General features: G+C 31.1%; 1 long non-coding RNA gene across 2 annotated transcripts; it reads left to right on the top strand.

Annotated features, from left to right (window-relative positions):
• Positions 1 to 3,471: 3,471 nt before the first annotated feature.
• On the top strand, positions 3,472 to 10,284 carry LOC143258438 (uncharacterized). Of its 2 annotated transcripts, XR_013032280.1 has the most exons (4): positions 3,472 to 3,846; positions 4,654 to 4,693; positions 6,109 to 6,257; positions 9,835 to 10,284. It is a non-coding gene; the product is annotated as an uncharacterized LOC143258438 (long non-coding RNA). The 2 variants fall into 2 exon arrangements; XR_013032279.1 differs by lacking the exon at positions 6,109 to 6,257 and having other exon boundaries at positions 9,835 to 10,063.
• Positions 10,285 to 12,001: the final 1,717 nt, after the last annotated feature.

Raw genomic sequence — 12,001 nt, 5'->3', positions numbered from 1 at the left:
TGTAGTGGATTTGTTCGTAATGGAATTTGTATTAAAATTATTACGCAGTATAAAGTTTGAGCTGAAGAGTTGTCATGAGAAGTTGTTTCAGGAGCTCATTAAGTTATCAGGCGATTGTAATCAAGGAAACGTGAATCGAGACTTAAGGCAAATTATTGTTAATGTCTATGAAATGGTTTAAGCTTATCAAAACGTAGTACTAATTAACCTAATTTATGCTTTTACAGTTTTAAATGGCAACGTACCTAGTCGTTGTGGCAGTGATATTTGAGCTAATAATGTAAAATATAAGAGTATCATTTAGATGTTAAAATAGTTTGTGGTTAAAGTATAGGAAGAGATGAAATGTTATGTTTGTACGCTGGTAACTGTTAGTATCATAAAAGACTTAACATGGTGTGATGAGTGTGTGAAGTTACTAGCTAAAATTTGATTTCATGTGTATTATGGACTTGAAGACAACAGTATAAAAAGAAAAAATTGAGGAAAACTAGTGCTTGGCAAATTTGTTTTTTCCAATAAGGGTGACTGACTTTTGTAATGGATTGTGTAATAATATTCAGCCAGTTGTTTTGTTTTTTTTGTGGGAATTCTAGAGGGAATTTTGTGGATAGTTTATAATGGATATAAATTTTTCATTTTAGGTTGGGTATGAGATTGGAAGGACATTAAAAATTCAAATGGGTCTTTTAGGCTTAATTGTCTTTTGCATACCAAAACTTCTATGAACAGATTAATGTATTTTTGGAAAAATGGTTATCTGTAGAAAATGTACTCCAGTACTTGTAATTTTTTTAATATTAGGTCTAAATTTCAGTTGAACAAAATTTTTAATAAACTTCTATTGTGTCTAAAAGTAAGAAATTCACTTAGTTCCTAAAATTGAAATCAAACTACAAGCTTTGGCCATAACTTGTACACATACTGAAACAGGCGTTTAGTGTTCCATCTGTATTGTGTGACAAATAGAACAGTTACTGTGTAAAAAAAATTATTCAGTTAAGTGTTCAAGACTTGTTTTTTCTGCTGTTTTTAGTGTTTTCTACTAGAAGCAAACCTGAATGTTTTTCTAATGTAATTTGAGGGTTACAGGTTTAAATCCCCATTGCACCAAACATACTTGCCCTTTCAGCTGTTGGGGCAATTATAATGTAACATTCAATCCAACTATTTCTTGGTAAAAGAGTAACCCAAAAGTTGGCAGTGAGTGGTGATGTAGCTGCCTTCCCTCTAATCTTACACTGTTAAATTAGGGATTGCTAGTGCAGATAGCCCTTGTGTAGCTTTGTGCAAAAATTAATATTACTTTAGAAATTATTCATTATAAAAGTTGATTGTTCATTATTGAAGTGTTTCAGTGTTAGATTTTGTGAAATCAAAATACTCAACAAATCAAGCTGTGTATCATGCACATAACTCTTAACATAGTAGCTTATTGCAACTGTGTTGAGTATCTGTGCTAGATAGATGCAAACAGGCACGGTGGGTAGAATGCTGGTTACTGCTTGACTGACTTGAATGTTTGCTACATTTTCAATTTTGGCTAATAGTCTAACTTCTGGGATTGAGTTTATTATCAAAGTACTTAAACTTTATAAATGGTATAAAGTTAACATAGTTGTAGTGTTGTAATATTACATGGCATTGCTCGTAACATGTGGCTTGTATATTAATTTTTTCTATTGCCATAACTAATCAACTAATTTCTTTTGAAAATATGAATGTGGTGATAGGAAGCATTTATTTTGTTAAAAGTAATATAAATATACAAGATGAGAATAAAATGTGGAACAATTGAATTGGTTAGAATAAGCTTAAGTTAAGTGAAGACTTGTAGGAATGGAGGAAAAGTTTCAACTGTTTTTTCTGCTACAAAGATCATTTGCACATTGTTCTTGAGTCTGGAATTCAACTTTCCACCCTTTAACAAGTCTTGTAGATCTAAACTATTTCAATTTGTTTATTAAAATTGTTTCCTTCATAGGTACTGATTATGGAATTGGATTGAGTCATTTAATAAATACTCCCTTTTATTGCATTCATGTTTTGTTTTATTGTTTTCTGTAAAATGGGTTCATTACTAGTGTACTCAAGACCATACAGAGGTTATTGTCTCAGAACTTGAAGGACTATTGAAAAAATTGGACTACAAAAATTAACATTGGTCATAAGCTCAAGTTTCTTAATTTCGAACTTGCTAATGGACATTCAGAACTCAAAATAGCATACCATATTTATCAAAATCACTTGAATGGAAACATCTGTCATCGAAGCTGGTTTATCTAATTTCACATTCTGGATGGACTTCAACCATCTTGTGAATCTTAACTAAGTAATGAGAGGAAAATTGTTATATGTGAACGTATGCAAAAAATTAAACTTTTCAAATAAAATTTGCAGAAAGATTTCCCCTGACCAAGTCATCTTTAACTGTACCAATATCTCTTAACACTGCACTGGCCAAAGGATTTTCTCATAATGTCTTCAAAACTCCATGCCAATATTCTCTTCCAGAGAAATCTGTAATCAGACTAGACAATCTTTACTTATTTTTTCCAAGAATACTTCTGAAAAAGCATAACTACAAAGTTGAAAAAAACTTTGTCTGTATCATACAAAATATATTCTCCATTATAAAGTGGAAACAAATGTTTCCAAACAAGACAAGCATTTTCTCCATGTAGTCAGTTTTGTTGAGTTTCCTAACATTCTTAATGACCATAATATCAAATTTGTATACAAGACTCTCAACCTGGGATATTTTGTGATCTAAAAGTGCACAAAGGAATCATCCTCTCCTTCTAACTTAGAGCCTAGAATGACCATGTGGTTAAGGTACTTGACTTGTAAACTGAGGATCATGGATTCAAGTCCGTCACACCAAACGTACTTGCCCTTTCAGTTATGTGATGGTCAGTTCATTGATAAGAATAGCCTAAGAATTGATGGATGGTGACTAGCTGCCATTCCTTTAGTCTTGCACTGCAAAATTAGGTATGGCTAGTGCAGATAGTCTTCACATGTAGCTTTGTGTGGAAATCAAACAAAAATGAAGCCTTTGAACTTGGACTTTGTGCCTTAAGCACTCAGTTGTGATTTAAATTCCTTTAAGAACAAATGCCTGATTCCTTCCAATTTTTTTAGCTCCCTTCCTACACATTGACATCTAGCTTTATTACTTTCAACTAATTAATTCCCTTTGTACTGAACTTTTTATAAAAGAAACTCTTACCATCTCTGAATAATGCAGTTTTCATACATTTAAATTTTCAATTGTTTCTTTTCTTGACTTCCATATTAAAGTTGTTTACTTTTGTTTATATTTGTCCTAGTTGCAGATATACTTGAACCTCTAGTCACTGATGATACAGGATGTTCAGAAAGTCACTGTGCAGTTTTGTAATCATACAGGGTGTCCCAAAATTACGTTTACACTCTTTGACTGTGTATAGTTAATAGTTTCTTTTGTTTCAGATTTGACTTGTTAAAAACCTTTTGGAAAGTCGAAAACAAAGCTGAAGTGCAAAGACATTTCACTAGACAGTTCCGTATGGATGTGCCATCTTGCCCCAGCATTTCACACATCATCGCCAAGTTTGAACATGGAACACTCCATATGAGAAAGGGTCGCTCTGGTCGAAAATGATCAACAAGAGAGTAAGAGGTCATTGATAATGTTCTGAATTCTCCAAGAAAATCAGTGCGCCAACTGTCTCGTGAAACAGGTATCCCTAAATCCAGTGTTCATCGCATTTTGAAGCGTTCCCAATTCAAAAGTGTCGTTCCATCGCTTGTTCATGCTCTGAATGAAGATGACCATGATCGAATGGTTGAGTTCTGTGAATGGTAAATGTATACATTTAAGAGTTGTATGGTAACCTTATTAATCCAAATGTGTTTAATGTTCTGGATTATCTTATTATAACAGAGCTTGCAGCAAATAATCCAAAACTTGGGTATCTGAGACTACCACACCAATCATAAATAGGCAATAAATAACTGAAATTTCTATAAACATGTTTCATATTTAACCAGTAAATTACAATAAACTATGCTGATGTGATGTTGTGATTAGAGTAAAAATGTAAACTTGTTAAGCATGCAATTTAACCATTCAATAGTTGCCAGAAAAATGTTTTAAATAACATGGCACAAGTTGAAGGCAGTCCTGAGATTTTAGGAATGAATAGGTCAATTTAAGTTGTTCATTCCCAAAAGTTTTATGGGGTTTACTTTTATTTTTTTGTTTCACAATTTTAGAACTAAACTAAAACTGATATTGTTAACTGAAATTTATTTCATGTTTTGTAATGCTTGATAGAGAGTTGAAATTTGTCAGTGGCAGAATGATGTATATTACTGACTGGAATTATATTTTATTAAAGGTTTTGCACAACTTTGGTCTCCAGACAAATTTTAAAATTGTGGGTCTGGTATAAAGTATGTGCTAAAGAAGTTTTATCCATGAATATTATCAATACCAGTGATTTTATTAATCTGGTTGTTTGAAAGGATGGACATTTTTTACTTTCTAAAATCAAACATTTGAAAGTAGATTATTTGTGGTACAAAAAGCTAAATACTGTTGCTTGATTTCATAAATGGAGAACTTGTGACTTTGTCAAGTTACAATACATTTTTGTTTAATTACAGCAAAAGAAAAGTCAACTGTAGAAATGCAGGAAATATTAAGGTAAGTTTTGTTATTCTACAGTGGTCTTGATGTCGACACTAGGTTAATGAGAATGTGTACCAAAGCATGGGTAATTTGAAATGGATGCATTAGGTAGTAACATAATTTGGTTTTTATTGGTTAAATTATTTTAACTTACAATGCTAGGATTCCTGGAAATTAATATGGGTTGCTTTAAGTTTTATTTACAACTTTGAATTGTTTACTTTTCTATTACAAGCATATTTGGCATTGACTGGTATCTACAACATCGGTCAGCAGTATTGATGTTGTTCGTAATGCAATGCTAGATTAAATCCAAACCATTAAGCATCGTTGGAGCCAACTTGTCCATTCCTGAGCTCCTGGTTGTGTTTGAGACAGATCGGATGAATTGACAATATCATACATTTGACACTTGTTAAATATTCCACACATTCTTCCTATTGGTAGAAGAGTTACAAAATTATAAAAAGAAAAAAGTTAAGTTTTGTAATTCATGCTGTGTGAGCATAAAATTTTCTATTGTTCAAAATGTCATCTGTTATTAAAGATGCATGTAATTAACTTTCAGCATGGGATGCCTCTTAACTATGTTGTGCTTGTTATAGTTTTCATGCTATTGCTTTAAATTAGTAAACACATGTTCATAAAATATGGCAGATTATCAGTAAACATTTATAAAGGTTTTTTTATTGTCTTAAATGATTTCCTTGTGCCTTTATTTTCAGATATTGCCTGTCCAACATGCAAAGTAATTTTCATTTGAAGATTAAAAACTTGTTCATCAAATTTTGTACATAATTTTCTGGGTAGTTTTATCAAATATTCTAAAGAAACTTTACTAATTGCATGGGTTCAATTGATTTGACCAATCTTGTAACCACCACATAGTTAGGGAATTGATGCAAATTATGCTTTTTTTGTTCTACAATTACTACAGTTCATAAACTACTCTAAATAGCTTGAATCTCAACTTATATATAATAATTTTATTGACCACTACAGAAGTTACAATGATGTGATGCATGTGAACTTGTTACTGTATCCAGTAGTATAAAACTGGCCTATAGTTTTTACAAAATGGCCTCTTGCCTGTGTTTTAGTGGACTAGTATTTGATGAAATGGTTGCATGTCAATTTGTACATGTATGTAGATTATCACTGTTTCCAAACAAGTTCTTAAACTTTGCTTAAAACCAAACATTAATTAAAAATAAAGCAAACACTTCTCACCTGGTTACGTCTTTGCTGCTTGTTATAACTTAAGCATTAAGAAATTTTGGACGTGGAAGATGTGAAACAATTTTTTGGGGTTTTTTGTATGTATGTATTTGAATAAGCAAAAGTCATAAATTGTTTCATCATTATAATTCCATTATTTTGTTTAAAACCCAGCTGTACTTTTATTTAAAAAAAAAAATAATCTCCAATAGGCTAAAGACTTAGCCTACCAGTATGAAGGTGTTTCAAGAGGAAACAAGTGTATTTGAAAATGGCTAAGAAAATCCCTAAGAGGACATCATGAGCTTCTGATTGGTTATTCATACTGTATGTAAGAGACTGCTTCCAAAAGTGGAAAGAGGTGAGCAGAGGGCCACTGTTTGATTCAGTAAATAGTCAAATTGTCAATATTGGTGATCTGAAATCCTAGTTTGTACAAACGTGCTATTTTGGTATCACAAACATCTAATTTTAACCATTAGTGCATTCGTTGTCATGAGATAAGCTGTTTTATTATCTACTTTTAAGAAATTAAATGTTTGATATGGTATCTTGAATTACCTACAGTTTGATACCAAACTTGATAAATTCATAAAATAGTTCAATAAACAAATGAGAACATGGCCTTTGACCCATGAACTGTTGCTGTGTGGTTAATTGAAATATTCATTTTCCTTGTATGACTAGATAGTTTTTTAAATTACAAAGTTCTAACTCTTTCATCCCAGTGAATTAATCCTTTTGTGATGGGTTCAGTATAACGTATGTTTACACATTCGGTAACAATTAAAAGTATTTTGTACACAAAAATCAGATCTTTTAATTTTTACTAAAATTTGTTTGAAAATATCAAGTCTTTCATTACTAGGCTGAATTGAAAGTAATTTCATGTTATGAAAAAAAAACTATTCATACTCAAAATCTGATATTTGCATAATCTAACATAATTTGAAATCTAACATTTCAAATGTTTTTTTCAGTAAGACTTGTGGGTCTTCTGTCACTTCACCAACCTCCTAACCATCATAACATTAGGAGATAAAGTTTTTTTCATGCTATGATGGCTACACAAATACAAATGTTAACTCTATTTTAATGAACTGGTATTTTATAAGTCACATTTCAACAAGTATATTACAAAAAATTTAGAAATATTAAACTTTTGTCCTAAAATATTAGAACAATAAATCAAGTAAATCAAACAACTCTCTTCAATCTTAGTCATCTGTTGCTGGACATAGGTTGCTACACCTTTTAAAATTTTACACTTTGAGGATATCAATTTATTTAAGTTCTAAATAACTGATACCATAATTATATAATTAAGCTTAGTAACTAAGATTTGGATTTTAAAAAATATGAAATGTTGAGTAGAACAGACAACCTATGTCCTTTAAAACTTGGATAAAAAGAACATGGAAGTCTTTTCAAAGATTAAAATGGTGTGGAAAATCAGAACTGTTGATTGGTTACTCACTTATCATATATTGTAGTAAGACTATATAAGGGACCATTTCAAAAAATGTTGAATGGGTCCACCATGTTTGATTTGGTGCATAAGCCATAATTCAGGAAAATAGACAAGGCTCTTATTTTATATTCTAGCTTTATAATTAATATTAGTAATTTGAGTTTGTACAAAATTATAACTTCGTAGTTTGATATCACAAACATTTAATTTTAAACAGTGCTGAATTCACCATGATTCACTCAAATCTGTTGACTTGTGCTTTTAATATTTACTTTTAAGAAATTAACCCTTGTGTATTAAAGTGTGAATTATATACAATTTTATTCCAAACTTAGACAAATTCATAATATTTAATTTTGAATGCAAGTCAATAGCTGTGACATGGGCTTTGAACCCTGATGCACTGTAAAAGTGTAAATAATCTAATGGTGCAGACAGTAAGACAATAAATCAATGTTTTCATGGACAAATCTTTATAGTTAAAGTATTGAATTGGCTGATTCCATATTGAGTGTTAAGTATGCAGTCAAATCGAACTTGTTTATTTTTCTACTCATTATGGTACCTTTCATTTGTTTTTATTAAACTGAAATATCGTAACTTTAGTTTAAAATGTAAGTTAATGAATAATTAAATTCTTTAAGTGATTGACCCTCGTATAATGTTATATTTGATAGATGTGTGAAGTGTCCTTAATTTTAAGCACTTCTCCATAATTCAATTTTTTCATGTTATTAATAAAATTTTCTGTAGTTTTCATTTACAACCTCTAGTTAGAATATCCTTGTTCTTCCTTAACTTAAACTATACTGTAAATATTTAAAATGGAGAGTATATACTTTTGTAGAATGCTTGCATTTTGTAACAGTATATGCTACCAATTTCAAGTTGCCTTTCTACAAATGCCTTAATTTTATTGACCTTTTGAGCTATGTAAACACTAACCAATTACAGCTTGTTAACAGTAAATGAAATATTGAAGTACTAGTGCATGAGTAGCTTGCAGAGAAACTTTATATTTTTGGATAAATTTTACCTAATGAGTTTTAGATTCTTTAATATACATAACATGAAATGTAGTACGTTCATAAGCTTCTATCACTTGATTGTCTTTTAAAGTCTACATTTTTGGTAGTTGTATGTAAACTTAATTCAGATGTGTAATCAATAACAAAATTAACTTGGCTCTAAATTAATTGGAAATTCTGGCTAAGCTATAATAAATAGGTTGTAATTCCATTGCATGGTCTGTTATCCAGGTGAAAGCAACAGTGGAACTTTAGGCTAGATATCTTTTCAGAACATGCTACCTTTATAAGGAATTTGTTTGAAAGTGATTTTTAATAATCCAGTAAAAATTGGCATTACTTATTAATCAAGAGTGGAAGCTTTGAAGCAACATTTCATACCAATGTGTATGCTAAACTTAGATTAACTCATGCATGTTGTTAAATGGTATTAAACATTTGAGTGTGAATCACTATTTAGTAGAAGTGACATTAATTTATGTAACAATGCATTCTAATCTTTAAGAGCATGCATAATTAGTTGTACTCTCAACCAGGTTGACTTTTAATTTTGACATTATTGAAGATTATATTGTAAGAAAGGAATTGTTTTCATATTGCTGTTTCTTCTGCCTTCATGGAAATGTGTAGCACTCCAACTACCTCAGCCAGCTTGATGGTATTGGCCTCAATACTTGATACTACATGACGTATGTTTGGCATATAATATTATTCTTTCTTTTTATTTTTCAGATTCATGTGGGAGACTTAACTGTTTGAAATGGATAACTTGAAACTTAAATATGTGATAGTTTGCCCAATGATGAGAAAAAAATCCAGAGGGCAGTCCTTGTACACCAGCTTTCTCATCCTTCCAATTTCTTCCTACCCTTTTATACTTTCTCTCATTCAATGTTTCTTAACCATTTTAATTCTCTCATTCAATGTTTCTTAACCATTTTGAGATAGCTGGTCAAGGAAAGTGCCTTGAGATGGAAGATTATGAGAGCTGAGGGCAAGTAGTAGTAGTTTTAAGATGAGCCTTAAGTGTTCATATTGGATTTGTGAATTTTATACTTGGTAGTTCTAAATGACTTTGAAATGTTCATGGGAGTTTAGATTGATAGTGTACAAGTAATGAATCACTTTAAGGTTCTGTTAATACAAGTTTTAAAAAGAACCTTAAAAGGTCATGACTTTTATTGTAATACTAGTTAGTATCTCTGTAGTGTAGCATTCTTTCTAACATGAAAGAGGATGCCTGGAAAAGCACTTCATACTTAATTTATTTGATAGTTTTAGTATATCATTAATCAGAATTAGTGACCATATATTTCAGCATACTATGGGGTTATACAAGATATGTAATTATATATACTTAATAAGTTCAGTATATATTTGGGGATCCTAAACACTGGTTGTGTTTGAGCATAACATGCATTTTTCTCATTCTCATCTAGAATGGTACTTCAACAAAGCATAAAAGAAAGCTGTGGACATAATGAAGTTTTCCTGGACATAATGAAGCTTTCCCTTAGAAGAAAAGTAGGGTAATATTATCAGTGCATTGTTTCACAAGGAAGTTTTGTTGGAGAACCCTGAAACTAAGGAAGTTGATTTTTCTGTTTCAGTGCCTCTGTTAGAATCTTTACAAACCAAGGTCTTAATCTTAAACAAGATTTTCTTTAACCACACAGGACAGTTACATCATGAAACTACACCTTTACAGTAAGAGGTGTGGTCTGTTTTGCCATGGTACTTGTACATTGTAAATTGAAAGAATATAGCAGCTGGAGATGCTGCAAACAATGTTGTGAATGAACTGGTGATTAACTGTAATCTGTATATATTAACTGTACATAGTTATCTTGATTTCTGTAAACCTATTAATAAAGATCTGCGAAACACCATCTGATTTTACATTGTTATTACCCTAATTATAATTTTATATTGTGGGTTGGTGATTCTTAAGGTGTTTGTAAATTTTTATATAAGTTAAACATTCATTGATCAATGTGGACAGTAATACTGTTTTCTGGTGTGTAAACATTTATACTTACATAAAATTCAATGCAAAATCTTTCCGAAGTGTTGAATGAACCTTTTGTGTAGGTTGTGAAGATTCTAGTGTACCATTTTCTCATTGTATCTCAAAGCAGAGAATTAAAAATTCAGACCAGTTTTTGTAGTAAAACTAGCCTAAAAAGCAAAGATTGGCCAGTATTACCAAATGGTGACATTTTGACTTCTCCATGTGTTTTTCAATATAAGAATACAAAAGAAAATGCAACCTTTATCTTCTGGCTACAGATGCCAAGTGGTGGTATAAACATTAGGCCAACAAAATTGTTTAACAGATTTGTACTTTGCTTCAGAAAATTGAGGCACTTGATGTCCTGGGTTTAGTTTTTATGGCAGTTTTTTCCCACAAAAACCTACAAATATTTGTAATGTTATGCAGGTTTGTTAGTATGTCTAGTTACTAAACATTGGTTATCTCAAATTGAGGCAAATGTGAATCAAGATTTCAGACATGGATTTCATAACGTGTTATTGCTCACCACTTGAAATGGAACATTGAAATACTGTTGTAACTTATTTAGCTTTTTAACCAAGATAATTCACATTGTTTCTGTTCAGAGAAATGACTACTCAACCAAACTCTTCATGGGAAACTAATTTCCCCACAAGAAAATGCTAAAACTATCTGGCACAATCAACACTTTATATTGGTAATAGTTGTTTAAACACTAAAAATATGGGATAAAGTGAATCTTATCTATGTGTAACTAAATTTAGCTACTTGCATCTTCAGTGACTCCTGAAATGTTGAATGTTTAGTAAACAACTTTTAAAATTCCATAGTGAAGTTTGTTTCATTGTAAGATAGATCCTAGGTACTAAATGTGAACAAAGCACCAAAGTTGGTTACAGCATTATGTAAAAGTTTTATAGTGTGAAAGAATAACAAGATACCTCTCTGATGTAATTTTATTATACATTGAAGTTTCCAGAATCTTAATGTTAAATCAAACATCACATAATTTAAGTATGGTGTTTAGAAAGAACAGTTAATTGTCAAGTATACAATACTGCCTTTGGTTTTTAAAACATGAGACTTCAGGCTTATTTTTCATTCAATATTGTAAATTAACTTTTGTCCAAATAACTTAATTGTCAGGTTACACAGTATAAGAACTGTATCCTTAGTTATCCTTTCATCTACTCAATAATTACCTAATAAAAGCCAAAAATCTTCAGTGCTACTTCTCAGAAAGCAAGCTCATAAAAATTTGTTTTTGAATTTTGCACAAAGCTAGTTGAGTGCTAGCCATACAGTAACACTAAAGGGAAGGCAGCAAGCTAGTCATCACTGCCAACTCTTGGGCTACTATTTTACCAACAAATAGGGTATTGACTCTCACGTTTAAATAAGCCCATGTCTGAAAGGATGAGCATGTTTTGTGCAACTAGGATTTGAACCTGTGACCCTCAGCTTACGAGTGGAATGCCTTAACCCCCCACCTGATCATACTGGGCTGATAAAATGTATAGTATAATTTAAATGTAGTTTAAATATTTGAATGTGAAATAGTTCAACATTGACAAGACTATGCAGTATAATTT

This window comes from Tachypleus tridentatus, chromosome 8 (genome assembly GCF_004210375.1).
Source record: "Tachypleus tridentatus isolate NWPU-2018 chromosome 8, ASM421037v1, whole genome shotgun sequence".
Taxonomy (NCBI): Eukaryota; Metazoa; Arthropoda; class Merostomata; order Xiphosura; family Limulidae; genus Tachypleus; species Tachypleus tridentatus.
Note: the sequence above shows the minus strand (reverse complement) of the source record. Positions and strands in the feature narration are given on the sequence as shown.